The following is a 14,537-nucleotide window of genomic DNA, read 5'->3' as shown; positions in this document are numbered from 1 at the left end:
CTTAACCAAAACCATAATTTCTCTAGTCATCTAGCATCCCCTATACCTACCAGCCTTTCCTTTCACACTAACAGGAATATACTGTCTCGACTCACGCCACCTCATTTTTGAAGGTTTCCCAATAAAGAAAAACTACTTCAGCCTTGACTATACTTCATGACCCAACCTCTACAGCCTCCTGTACTAGACAATTCCACAAATTCACACCCTTCTGAGAGAAGAAATTCCTCCTCATCTGTGTTTTAAATGTGTGACCTTTTATTCTGAGATCAAGCCCTCTTGTCCTAGAATGTCCGACAAGGAGAAATCATCTTTCCACATCTACCTTGTCAAGTCCCTTGTGAATCTTAAATGTTTTAATAAGATTGCTTCTCATTCTTCTATGTTCTAATAAGTACAAATCAAATTTCCCAACCTCTCCTCACATAACTCCCTCCTTGCCAGATTTCAGCCCAGTGAACATTCTCTGGACTGGTTCCAATACCAGTATATTTTTCCTTGGGTGGGAGGCCCAGAACAGTTCACAGTATTCCAGCTTGTGTTTTGTTAGTTTTAGGCAAAGCCTCTTTACTTATGTACTCCATTCTTTGAAATAAATGCAGATATTCCATTTCTCTCCTCTATTACCACCTGAACTTGCATACTAGCTTTTTCTGTTTTGTGGAGAGGACTCCCAAATCCCTTTGTTCCATAACTTTCTGCATCTTTGTTTAAACAATATTCAGCTCCTCTAGTCTTTCTGCCAAAGTGCATAACTTCACTTTTCGCATGATATACTCCATTTGCCAAATTTTTGCCCACTCATGAAACCTGTTTATATCCCTCTGCAGACTCTATGCCATCCACATCATTTGCCTTCCCACCTTTTTTTGTGATAAAACTATTTGCAATATTTTGTTTACTTCAGTATTGGTTGAATGGTAAATATACGTCAGGAGATTGGGGAAAATACCCTTGCAATTATGTTAAATACTGCCATAGGATTTTTTTGTATCTGGCCTGAGGGGGCAGACACGTCTTGCTTTAACATCTCTCCCCAGAATCTTGATGACACCTTTGACAGTGCAGCACTCTTTCTGTACTGTACTAATTTAAACTTTCAGCTAGATAAAGAAAATAGCAAAGTAGAAAAATGTGGTAGAATCTAAAATATTCGTGTACTAGTAGTGACCAAGTGGATCACCTACAGTGCAGTAGTAATGTCCCTTCCTCTGGACGAGGAGCTCTAGGTTGAAGTACCCACTTAAGTCTTAAAGCTAAACAGGCTGATCACCAATCTATAATTCCTCCTATTGTTCTAACATAGGTGGCAAAATCAGAAGAGTTTCCTAGAGAGTGAGACTTGTTCTTCATGGTAACCTCATGTCTATTGAACCCACACAGTTGGCATTACTCTGTATCTCAAACCAGCTGTCCAGCCAACTGAGTTAACCAACCCCTAAGGGATTGTATCAAAATGTAGGGGAGGCAAGCAAAATTAGGAGAAATGCCAACAAGTTCTTTTCATGTTTTTCCCGGAATTGGCTTTTTACACTGACAACCTCCTTGCAGTGGCAGAAAGCCAGTTGAGGTGGATAGATAGTTAATTGACTGCAATCCTTCTTCTAAGATTACAATGTTCCGAGTGTCACATGGGCCCCATGGCACCTCAGCAATTTCAGTGAAATGGCTGCACAACAGGAGGTCAATACTGTGTCAGAGTTCAAAGCTTTCTGACCTTTAAGGACATAAACTGTCAAGGCTGGCGTCTACCATTGCATGAGAAACTCCTGAGGACTGATGTCTCCATTGCAAGGGGATGGTAGTTGGTGCTGTGGCAGCCCTCCCATCATCAGCCTTATTATGTTTCCAGTGAGTCTCTCCTGCATTCCCCTCAGCAGCCTATTCTCTGCAGACAGAGTGACCACAGAGTCAAACCTGTAGTTACTGTCATTACAAAGACAATATTAGCAGTCAGCATGTGTACAGCAGACAGCAATGTGGCAAAATATGTTGTTATACTGCCATTGACTGATGGATAAATATTTGCCGAGACACTAGAGAAAACTTCCCGGCTATTCTCTAAACTCTGTAATCGGATCCATCTGAAAAAGGACAGACCAGGGCCTTTATTTGCAATCACATCCACAAGTAGCACTTTTAACAGGGGAACACTCTTGTATTGAAATATCAGGTTGTAATATATGCTCAAATGCACACATGACACTTGATTTGTTCCCTGAATTGAGAGTGATGTATCTATGCCAGATTTCTAAATAGGGCATAAGGTTTTGGTTTGATTTTCACTTTTCTTGTTCTGTCAGGTTTATTGTGGATATCAATAGACAATAGATGTAGGAGGAGGCCATTCTGCCCATCGAGCCTGCACCACCATTCAATATGATCATGGCTGATCATCCTTAATCAGTATCCTGTTCCTGCCTTATCACTATAACCCTTGATTCCACTATCCTTGAGAGCTCTATCCAACTCTTTCTTAAATGAATCCAGAGACTGGGCCTCCACTGCCCTCTGGGGAAGAGCATTCCACACAGCCACCACTCTCTGGGTGAAGAAGTTTCTCCTCATCTCTGACCTAAATGGTCTACCCCGTATTTTTAAGCTGTGTCCCCTGGTTCGGCACTTACCTGTCAGCGGAAACATGTTTCCTGCCTCCAGAGTGTCCAATCCTTTAATAATCTTATATGTTTCAATCAGATCCACTCTGTCTTCTAAACTCAAGGGTATACAAGCCCAGTCGCTCCAGTCTTTCAGCGTAAGGTAGTTCCGCCATTCCAGGAATTGACCTCGTGAACCTGCGCTGCACTCCCTCAATAGCCAGAATGTCTTTCCTCAAATTTGGAGACCAGAACTGCACATAATACATCAATAACCCAAGGTAGTTTTAACAACAAAATATAGCCGAAGTAATCTACAAAAAATGCAATAGTCTTACACATACAATGCTGAAATTCACAAGTGAACCCTTTTATGTGGATTTGTCCCTAGATCAGACTGGTACAGGTGATCAGCCTGCTCCAGCTCAACGTCTCATTGTTGATCAGCCAATGTCCCCCAGCTAGTTAAATTTCTTCCAGGAGGCAAGTTGCTCATTCCAGCGCCACTCAAATCTTGAAGTTGCTTTATGCGCTTTACATACAAATTTTCTCTGCGTTTATTTTTTTAACACTATCCAGTCTGCGGAAAATGATCAGCTTGACAAATGGCAAACATCACAATTGTATCATATTTCGAGGTTGGTTCAATCAATTAACTCTTTAAGACTTGCCTATGTCTCTTTGGAAAGACACTTGAATCTTGTCCATAATAACCCTTGACATAAAACTTCAGCTTACTCTCACTGTTCACCACTTATCGTCCAATCAACTAAATGATATTTACACAGCACAATTCCATGACAATCACAAATTCAATGTTGAACAGTCCACATTATCACATCTGATTCACTGTGTCTGTTTGAAACAAAACTTCAGCTTTTCTAGAATTACTGGTCTTGAAGGAGCAGAATTCTTTACTTTGGCAGTGAAGTCCATAATAATGTGGTCTGCCAGCAACAATCTTTCAATTAAAATGTATAATTAAAACTCTCCTGTCTTAATTTCTGTTAGACTTTTTCAGAAAGAAGATCTGCAATTTCAGTGCGGCAAGAGTGCAACAAAGCTTTCCTGTTTCATTTGGCAGACAATATCTTGTGAAGACGAGACTAATTGGGGTAGATCTTCACCATTGAAGTATCTCAAAAGGGTTGTGGGAATAATTTTACCTGTGATAAATAGGGGTGTAGGTTTTCCTGTAGCTATATAAAGCACTGTCTGGACCACAAATGGAATTCTGTGAGCAGATGCAGCCACCACATGTTAGAAAGTTGATACAAGTTTTACAAAGAGTACACTACATGCCTTCCAGAATACTACCAAAGGTATGAAGAAAGACAACAATAACAAGGCTTGTTTTCCTTGGGGTATATAATTTAACAAAGAGATATATTAAACCTTTTTAGGATTTTGAAAGAAATTGATTGGGTAGACAGAGAGAAACACTTCTAATTGTGTGTCCTCTGATGAAGATCGAGTAAAAGTCATCATTAAGGTGTCAGATTGTTATAAAATCTCAACTGGTTCATTGATGTTCCTTCAGGAAAGGAAACTGCTGTCCTTACTTGGACTGGGTTTATCTGTGGCTGCTGCACTGTACGAAGAGAGTTGACTCTTAACTACTTTCACAAGTGGCCGAGTGAGACACTCCATTATATTAAAAGCAACCCTGGTTTGAGTACAAGATGTTGGCATATGAACTAATAAAAATAAAGCTGCTTAAACAGTTTTTTTTTAAATTTCATGTTAGGTAAAAAATTGATGACCAATTCGGTAGTTCTACATCTCATCATTTCTGTGATTTTTGGAATGATGCAGTATAGAAGCAATTCAGCCCGTTCTCCTTGTGTTGGCTGTTTGGTTAGAGCTATTAAATGTGAGGGACACCACTCCCAACAACTCAGCAGTCCAATATCAGCCTAGGTTCACTTTTAAAATTGAGGTTAAGGCCTTGAACTTACAATCTTAAGATTAAGACAGCAATGGCTTTATTGGTAGTGCTCTTCTACCTGAGTCTTCGAGCTTGTGAGTTCAGGATCCATTCCAGAATTCTGAGCACAAACTCTATGCTGGTGTTCTGACGTTGTACCATCAGACTTGCCATCTGTTTTTGTATGAAGTGTTAAACTGAAATGAAATCTTCTCCATCAGGTGAGCTTAAAAATATCCACTGCGTTATTCGATAAAGGACAGGGAGTTCTCCCTGATGCCCTGACTAATATTTATCTCTCAACAAAAGCCATTTAAACAAATCATCAGATTTCTGTGAACTTGAGTGCAAATTTGCAGTTGCATTTCCTATGTCAATAGTGATTGCACTTTTTAAGTATTTGATTGGATGTAATACTTGCAAATGCATGATGTTGTTTAAACAACTTCTTTCAATTTGAATCTTCTAATTCTAATTCAAATGTGTTTTTCTTACTTGGCTTTGAATGCATTATTGTTTTAATGTGGTAACACTGTCAAAGTGAAAGGACGTAGGTACATTTAAAAGGCACCTGGGTGGATATACGACCAGGTTTAGAGGGAAATGGACCAAATGCTGGCAAATGGGACTAGATTATCTAAGATATCTGGTCAGCATGGACAAGTTGGATGGAAGGTTCTGTTTGATTGTAATATAACTGTGTGACTGTAATAGGTCTTGCCGTAAGCTGAGGTGAATGAGAAATGTGTCCAGTGACATATGCTGCGATTCGTGGCCATTTCTAAGCAGTATTCTCCTAGTGCATAACCCCATATTGAGATCATTAAGTCACCTGAAAACAGAACAAATTTCCTTGTGACCTTGTCAGTGCAACATTTACAACAGTTAAAAGCATAAAGTAACTCCCAAAGAAAGCAAATTTGTGAATGCAACGGTTGTACTGTAGTGCCTGACTGTTACAACAACAGCTTGAATTTCTAATAGCACATTTTACAGAGTAGAATGTGCCAAGGCACCTCACAGGAGTGATTATCTCTCAAATGTTTGACATTGAGCCATGCAAGGTGATATTGGGATTGGTGTCAAAAGATTTGTTCAAGGTGATACGTTTTAAGGAGTACCTTAAAGGAGAAAGTGAGATGCAGAGGTTTAGGGGTAGATTTAGGGTCTCAAAGGGATGATGTTGTTATTTAAAATTATGGAGGTGCAGGAGACCAGAATTGGAAGAGTGCTGACATCTCAAAGCAAGGAGTTTGCAGAAGTGGAGGAGACAAGACCATGGAGAGATTTGAGACCTAAGATGAGAACCTTGAATTTGTGATAATGTTGGGCCAGGAGTCCACTGAGGTCAGTGAATATAGGAGTAATGGATGAACAAGAAGAACAGCAGATTCTATGACTGTGTTCAAATTTTAGGGTAGAAGATGGGTGACCAATGTCGTATGAACATTTGATTACAGTAATGTCCTAATAAGTTAAATGTCAGGAGATGTGCCTGCAATATAGTGGAGTTTTCGGATAGCTGAGGAGGACCAAGTGTAACCTGGTTTGCCTACAAATGCGCTGTGTCAAAAATACCAAATTAAAACACACTATTCCAATCAATGTTAAATGTGTGAAAAATGTCTTTACTGTTAAATTTATTTAACTTTACAATAGCCCAACTTTGTAAATGTCGAACATTAGCTCCAGAAATGTTAAATAATCTTTTTATGCTTGGTCTGTTGTCTTTGGATGAGTGCACTAAAGTCTACCATGCCATCGATGTAGTGAAACATGTTTTTGGGTGTTTGTGCGCTGCAGTGCCAAATCCTGGAGCATCTCAAAGGCCTTTGCAGATTTGGTTAAGGAAATAGGTAGGTGGGCAGGCATGCAGCATTGTACACCTGGGGGCCATCAGTCTCTTGCTTGAAGAACATACTGCATCCACAGTGACCCCATCTGTGCAGCATGCAGTGTTGCCCACCATTGCCCAGGTTTCCATAGATGTTTCTGCAGGAATTTCTATCCTGGCTTCATCTTTCACAGTTTTAGCCCATTTGAACTCAGTGTTGTAGAAGCCTTTGGCAATAGTGGTTTTCCTCGCCATCCTTCCATGCCATCTTTAGCTTGAGCATGACCTCTCGAGCAGTTGGGTTATACTCCTGCTTCTTATCGATGGACTCAATAATCCGAGAGATCATCTGTCAACAGTAGTTGGGTTTCTGGTTTCAAATCACTCACTGATCCATTGGCTAGTGCTTGACCTTAGAACATTAACATGACCTTCTTAAATCCAGGATTTAATGTCAGGATGCAGTGTTTTGTGCACTTTCCTGATCCATGGTTTGAAACATCTTGGCAGTCACCCAGATAGTTTTATTAGCTTCATTCTGAGTGAGTGGTGCTTTGACAGTTACAACAAAACATGGTTTCTTAGACTTTTTAAGATCACAGAAGCAGCAGCTTTTTGGTGCCATCCTTGTTGGCACAGAACATAACAGTGACACACCCCTTGCTCCAGATTTCACTGTTGCACACTTCACCTTTAAACATGAAACAGGGATTTGTCAAAAGTTGACAAAACAGTCTGGTTTCACCTGAATTAAGAATGTCATTTGGCCCATTTGCATTTAGGATCTGGGTGAGAGTGTTTTGGAGCCAATCATCTATAATTGCTATTGTAACCTTCACACCCTCTCGGCTTACTCCACAGAAGAAAGTACCATGTTTTGTCTCACCTTGTTGGGTCAGCCTTGTTGACAAGGCATGAAGAAGCCTTTCCTTCAAGATTGGACCAGAGATGAAAATGTTCTCTGCCTTGAACAACAAGGTGGAGCTTCAGCACGATATGTAACTGGTCTTCTCCTCCTCCCTTGCTGGAGAAAATGCCCACTTGTTAAACTGTTTCACTCCATTATATGGTTTTTCACTTCCTGTGTCAACTTCACTTCCTCTGCTGATACTTCTAATTTTCTCACAGTTTTAAGGATCCTTTCAGAATTTGGGTATCCTTTCGAGGGAAATCTTGATGCCGAATCGATTGCTTGCCCAGCGCTTGGTGATTATGACAAACTGAGTCAGCTTTGCCTGACTGGGAGTTAGCAGGGTGGGATTTCTGTTCACAGGCTTTATTCTCTTGGATTTGCTGTGCTGCCTTTGACAAGGGCTGACATCTTCAGCACAGATGGAGTTTCATGGACATCCAAATTTGAATCTGATTTCAAAGTCAAAAGGTAGCAAAGGTATAGATGAAGTGTGGTAGGGAGACAATGCTGTCATGTTACAGGGGTGAAATAAGTGGTCTTCATGATGATCCAACTGTATAGATGGTTGCTCATTTCAGGATAAAGTATGACACCCAAAATTAGTACAATAAATGCATTTTAAATAAAACTGAAATACTAGAAAACACACAGCAGTTCAGGTAGCACCTGCAGAGTGAGAAACTGAGTTATTTTCCAGTTCCATAAACTTTCACCAGAATGGGAAGAACTAAAATGATTTAATGGTTTTCAGTAGTACACCGGGTTGGTTGGAAACTATAAAACAATAGGAAAAAGAAATGGGTTGAGTAAAGATCCAGAAAACGTTTCACTTTTGTTGGGTCAAAATCGCTGAACTCACTGCTGAATAGCATTTGACTGCACTGGCTCAAGATGGTGGCTCACAGTTACCTTCTTGAGGGCACTTGGAGCTCAGTAATAAATATTGTCTTTCCACTGATACTCATGTCTGGTGGAGCAAAAATGCTATCTTATTAAAAGAAAATGCTGTATTGAAATTAATAGTTTAAAACTGTTCTCCTGTTAATTGTAGGCTCATGGCCAGATGACGCTGCAATAATCCAGGCAGACAATGCAATGAGAAACACACACTCTTCCTGTCCCATAGAAGGAATTGTGTATCTGTTTTATATCTTCATGGAAATGTAGGAGCAGGCCATTCAGCCTTATAAGCCTGACCCACCATTCTAGATTATGACTGATCATTCTCCCACATTGTTCCTAAACCTCTATATTCTAAGTTGTGAATGTAGGTACAAATACAACGTTTCAAACACATTTGGATAATTAGATTAATTGAAAAGGTTTGGAGGGAAATGGGCCAGGAGCAGCAGGTGGACCTAATTTAGTTTGGAATTATGTTTGACATGGACTGGAAGGGTCTATGACTAGATAAGATTTAACACGTTCTCATGAGATAGCTTACAGTTAATGGAATCTCAAGACTATTTCATTGTGGCAGAAAAGTTAGACAATGTAACACACAGTCTAGTATTCTGCTGCTGTGGTGGAACTGTGTTCATAAGCAGACCTGTCCCTTTATAATCCCAATATAGTTGCACTGCATCAAGAAACTAGGATTTGAGGGGTTTATATGGAGGACTAGTTATATAAAGTTGCATTTTATTGAATATCAAGACTTGATTTGATTGAGGTTAAAATATGAGAGATTTGATTTGATAGATGCAAAGAGTGTGTTCCTTCTTGTGGAATAACCCAGAACAATTAAATTAGAAATTTAAAATTAGAACCAAGCCATTTACAAATTATGTAGGAAATATTTCTTCACGGAACTTTTTCTCCCAAAAGTGTTGGGCCGTTAATTAGAACTTTCAGCAGTGTGATTCGTTACGGTTTTGCTTGGTAAGAGTATCAGGGAATATGGGGAGAAGAAGCCAAATAGTTAAAATACACATCTAATGAAATGGCAGAGCAGGCTCATGTTTTCCTAATTTTGCTCACTTATCCTCTTTTCTTGTATTTTTCTAGCTTCCCTGTAAATATATTGATGTACTGTGGTAGTGAGTTCCGTATTCACACCATACTCTAGGTTTCTCTTGGATTCCCAATTGGACTTGTCACTGACTATCTGAAATGTATGGTCTGCATCTCCCTCACAGTGGAAACATACTCTAGATTTGTTCAAGTGCAATTCAAAGTCAGTATAAAGTTTTAAAATCTCTGTTAGGGACCTCTGCATGCTGGTAGATGCAGATAAATTTTCCAGTCGTGGGTTATTTTAAAAACATTTGTTTGAAATGGTTGGACTTGAGCTTCACTTGACAACTAGGAAAGCATGGAAAGCAGCCTGCATTCAGGATGATGATGTGGAGATGAATGGGTACAAGCTGGGTATAAATTTAGCTGCAGGTACAACCTTCTGATATCCCTGCACTCCTCTAGTGCTCACGTTCTGGCATTTGTAGTTACCTGCTTCATTCTTGGTGGCCAAGCCTTCAGCTACTTGAGCTCTATATCAGGACTCCTTTAAGACACAACATAAACCACCCCCTCGCCAATCCTTTAGGTCCTGTTCCCTGTTCCGTGATGTCAAATATTGTCTAACAATTTTTCTGTGAAAAGTTTCACAATATTGGCATTCCACTCTCCTCCTCTTTGATGTAGATATTTTAAAATTAATTCTCTCTTGGGTCTGAACTGCTACATTTCATATTGTTATAAGTTTTCCTTCATTCCCTATAGCAGCCACTTCATATTGATAGGGGTTTTCTTTCACTGGCTCATACTCTCATGTTTCACTCTACCCTGTCCATTCCAAACAAGCAAAAGCAAATTGCTGGAGAGAATCAACAGATCTAGCAGCATCTGTGAAGGGAAAAGTGTTAATGTTTCGAGTGCAGTGACCCTCCTGGTTTCACACTGGTTTTCTCCCAATCTCACTGCTTGCTGTCCAAGATGACATCATTCTCAAATACCCACCTATCCCTTCACCCTGATTGATGTGAGAATCACATTTTTGGAATGTCACAGCTTCTCAGTGTTTCCCTGATCCCTGACAAACAGGCATCTGTGTGTGTGTAAGAGAGACAGAAATGTTCAGCTCTCCTTTTGTCACCTGCAAAGCAACAGCAAGTGGCTCATGTCCACTTAAAGTAGAGATGTTGACCTTTCCAACAAAAGAATAGCAAGTTCCAGTCAATTGCGATACATAGCATTAATTTGATGCTTTTTTTTCCATTTAAGCATAAAGTCATGCTACCTTTGCTACACAGACAATGGGTTGATATATTATTTTGTTGGTGGATTGGTTGCTAACCCAAATACTTAATAATATGAATGCTGAAACATTCTTTTAATTGGAGGCTTCATGGAAGAGGAGCCATTTCCATTACAACCCTTTTAATTTTAACAAATGTACACCATTTCTTTAACCAGGAAAGAAGACTAAATTAATTTAAAAGAAATCTTTTTGGCATTATCTCTGTGAGCTGTTTAACATTTTTAATTAATTTCTAAGTAAATGGTATATTAATATCATTTAGTTTGATATGAATTTACTGAATCAAAGTGAAGCATCAATTATATAAATGGTGACAAGGACTACATGTCGCTTACATAATTATGGTGTCAGTATGTTCTCACCTCTTAGTCAGAAGGTCATATGTTCATCGAACTGGTCCAGAGCCTTAAGCAAGGCTCAAAGCTGATGTTCCCCAAGCAGAACTGAGAGATCCTTGGTCAGTTGGGGAATCGAGTTGTGGGGAATATACGAAAAAGTTTACGTGAGGAACATGATCCTATGGAATGGTGGAGCAGGCTGAAGGGCCAAACTGTTTCTTATGGTCTTAGGAGAGTGCATTGCACTGACAGGGGTGCTGTCTTTCACATTAAATATCAAACCAAGGCTGCCTCTGCTCTCCCAGTTGAACCTTAGTGGTCTGACAATGAGCAAGGCGAGTTATTTCTGGTGTGTTGACTAATATTTATCCATCCAGCAATTCAGCCACTGAGAGATCTTGCTGTGCACAAATTGGCTGATACATTTCCCTGTTTTCCAACAGTGATTATACTCCAAATGTATACTATATGCTAAAATAGTATTACAGGACATTGAGACTGTGAAAGATTTTCTAAAAGTAATTTTTGTTAATTTCTTAATTTTATTATATGTTTCACTCCATCAACACGTTAGTCAGAAATGTCTCAAAACATTTCCAGGGGACGAAATTAAGTTGAATGTTGGAAAGCCAAAATTATCAATATGTTGCATACAGCAAGGTCAAGCAGGTATTCCTGAGGTGAATGACTCTCCCTGCAGTTGTGTTGATTCAGAAAGGAATGCTGACCCCAGGTAAGTTCCCCGTGACATAAATCCTGGAACCACAGTAAGGAGCAGAAGAGATTCAGCACTTCATTCAAATTGTTTCCAAAAGGATTGGAATTGTACGGGCTCCTGGGGGGGGGTGGGGTGTCATTAAAACCATGAAGAGCCAGCTTGGCTTTGAAAATAAGCACTGAGTTAGATTCTGTTTCAGAATTGTATCTGCAAAGTATCTTATAGCACCTTCATTGTAATGAAGCATTCTATAAATGCACAGCCTTTAGGAATTTTACCAATGGAAACAATTAAATCAAGCTCACCTCAAGGGAACGGTTGGTCAACATACATCAGTAAAGGGTCTAGATTAGAGTGGTGCTGGAAAAGCACAGCAGGTCAGGCAGCATCTGAGAAGCAGGAAAATCAGCATTTCAGGCAAAAGCCCTTTGCCCGAAATGTCGATTTTCCTGCTCCTCAGATGTTGCCTGACCTGCTGTGCTTTTCCAGCACCACTCTAATCTAGACTCTGATCTCCAGCATCTGCAGTCCTCACTTTTGTCCTGACACCAATGAAGGACCTATCAAAGACCATTTTTCCATGTTGTTAGCAGTTTGACGTATTGCTATGTGAGATAGCTCCTGCTTTAAACGGGGCTGCTTAAAAGTCTCTGTCACCACCCCTCACCGCCCCCAACCTTACTGTAGGCTGCTGGTCTCCACCTTCCTGGCACTGACAAGCTGCCAGCTGGGGAACAGGTGGTCAGCACTGCAGCACCAGTAGCTGGTGCCGATATAAAATTCATGGTCAGGTCCCACAGGCTGCCCCTGTGTGGATTGGCACTATACCTTTTCGATTGATGAAATTCCTGTCCCTGCCATTGCAGTTCTGCTGAAAGGGTTAAGCCTGGTCTGTGAGAGATATGAGATCACAAACTAAAGACTTAAAAAACATAATTTTTTATCAACTTCGTCCACAGCTTAGGCACTTGAAAGCTTTTTGTAAATTCAGCCAATAATACTTCCAGGAATTTGAATTAAGAGTACAATTGACCAGCTGTCACAGGTGTTTCTGGAATCTGAACATTCCCCCTTTAATATGCTTCCTCCTGTTACGCAGCAGGTAAGCTATTTACAATTCCTTGAGCTAGGGGTGATGTCTCATCTGACAGGGTGGGGCAGGAACGGACAGGTGGGCAACGACAGATCAGTTGCAATTCCGAAGTAATGTTTGTGCTTTTGTGTGGGAGTAGTTGCATGTTTCTGTTGAGTAAATTGTTTTAAATTCATGTATTGGAGCACTTAAAGGCTGTGCAGGTGCCTCACTGTTATTGTCTGCACAGCCAGTGATGTATCAACACACTGGAACCACCACTGCACGATGCCTCAGCGCGGGGACCAGCATAGCCCTGTCCTCACATCTCACCTAAGCCATCTTAGCTGTGTTCAAATTGCCAAACAAGGGTAGTGTGACTCCACTTCAGTATCATCTAGCCCATTGTAAAGTGGAACAAACTGAGGGAGAATTACCATTTGTGTTTCTGCACCTCCTAAGCAGCCCACTGGAGGGCAGTGTCAGGGGAGGTTGGCGATAAGTTCCAAGCCTGCCCTCAGCTGGGGAAAGTACAGAATGATTGGAGGGAAGAAATGGTGAAACCTAAACTCAGTTATTAACCCATAAAATAATCTGCAATTACACACCCAAATCTGATTTAGTGTTACTTACATTAGTTTCCAGTTCCTCAACCTTTAATTTTAAAATCCTCATCATTGTTTTTATATTATCCCATGGTCTTAATGGTCCCTATCTCTGGAATCTCCTCCAGCTCCACACCCCTCTCTGATATTGGCACCCTTCCACTTTCTGACCAGTTATGTATTCTCTCTCCCCCCTTCCGTCACCCCAGTGACGGCCCAGCCTTCAAGCTGCCTGACAACTAAGTTCTGAAATTCACTCCTACTCTTTTCTGTAAGACACTCCTTAAAACTTGCCTCTTAGGCCAAGCTTTTCCTCATTTGATTGAAGAGTGTGGCTCTCTATTCAATTCTGTTTCAGAATCGCCTCTGCAAAATGTCTTAGAGTGTTTTACTGTATTGAAGATGCTGTATAAATGCAAGTTGTTGTTATTTAGCTATTTTAATTGAGCCATTGGGTATGTTTACTGTGACCTAAATTCAATGAATTGTGTCTCACTAATCAAGACTTGGTCTGTGGCATCATGTTATCTTGAACCTGAAACTCAAGCTCGTTCTCGATGCTTAAATTCTGTTCATGGATTAAATTTTAGTTGCGGTCTTGCAATTTCCCATTGCAAAGCTTCACTCTGTGCAACTGGAGGACGAGACTATGAAACGTATAGCCTGAAAGTGTAGTGGAAGCAACATTAATAGTTTGTTTCAATAGTCAGCTTTATATCAATTACAGAAGGAAAGATTGCTTTAGAGAACTCCAAAGAAAGAGCAAGAGAAATGAGACCAATAGATAGCTCTCCCAAGCAGCTGGCATCAGCATGATGACCACTTTCTGATTCTATAGAGTCATAGAGATGTACATCATGGAAACCAGACCCTTCAGTCCAACCCGTCCATGCCGACCAGATGTCCCACCTGCCAGCGCCCGGCCCATATCCCTCCAAACCCTTCCAATTCATATACCCGTCCAAATGCCTCCTAAATGTTGCAATTGTCCAGCCTCCTCCACATTCTTTGGCAGCTCATTCCATACACGTACCATATTAAAAAATGTCTGCAACGGATTCCAGAAAAAAAATGCATTCTGCGGCTCTGCATTTACAGCCTAATCTCCACACACTTTGAGGCTGTGAAAAATGCAACAAAATTCAGTAGTTTTGTCGCAGTCCCAGTGCTGACATTGATGTAAGTTATCTTTTGAGTAATTCATTGTATAAATATGCATCAGTCTTTGTTTCAAGATGAAATGCGTCATGTTGCAAGTGGTCAACAGAATTATT

General features: G+C 40.4%; 1 protein-coding gene across 5 annotated transcripts in view; it reads left to right on the top strand.

Annotated features, from left to right (window-relative positions):
* Positions 1-14,537, top strand: part of LOC122557727 (transcriptional enhancer factor TEF-1) — a 237,728-nt gene that overhangs the window by 179,538 nt on the left and 43,653 nt on the right. The window lies entirely within an intron of this gene.

Source organism: Chiloscyllium plagiosum, chromosome 16 (genome assembly GCF_004010195.1).
Source record: "Chiloscyllium plagiosum isolate BGI_BamShark_2017 chromosome 16, ASM401019v2, whole genome shotgun sequence".
In the NCBI taxonomy this organism is placed as follows: domain Eukaryota; kingdom Metazoa; phylum Chordata; class Chondrichthyes; order Orectolobiformes; family Hemiscylliidae; genus Chiloscyllium; species Chiloscyllium plagiosum.
This window is presented reverse-complemented; position numbering and strand designations above follow the sequence as displayed.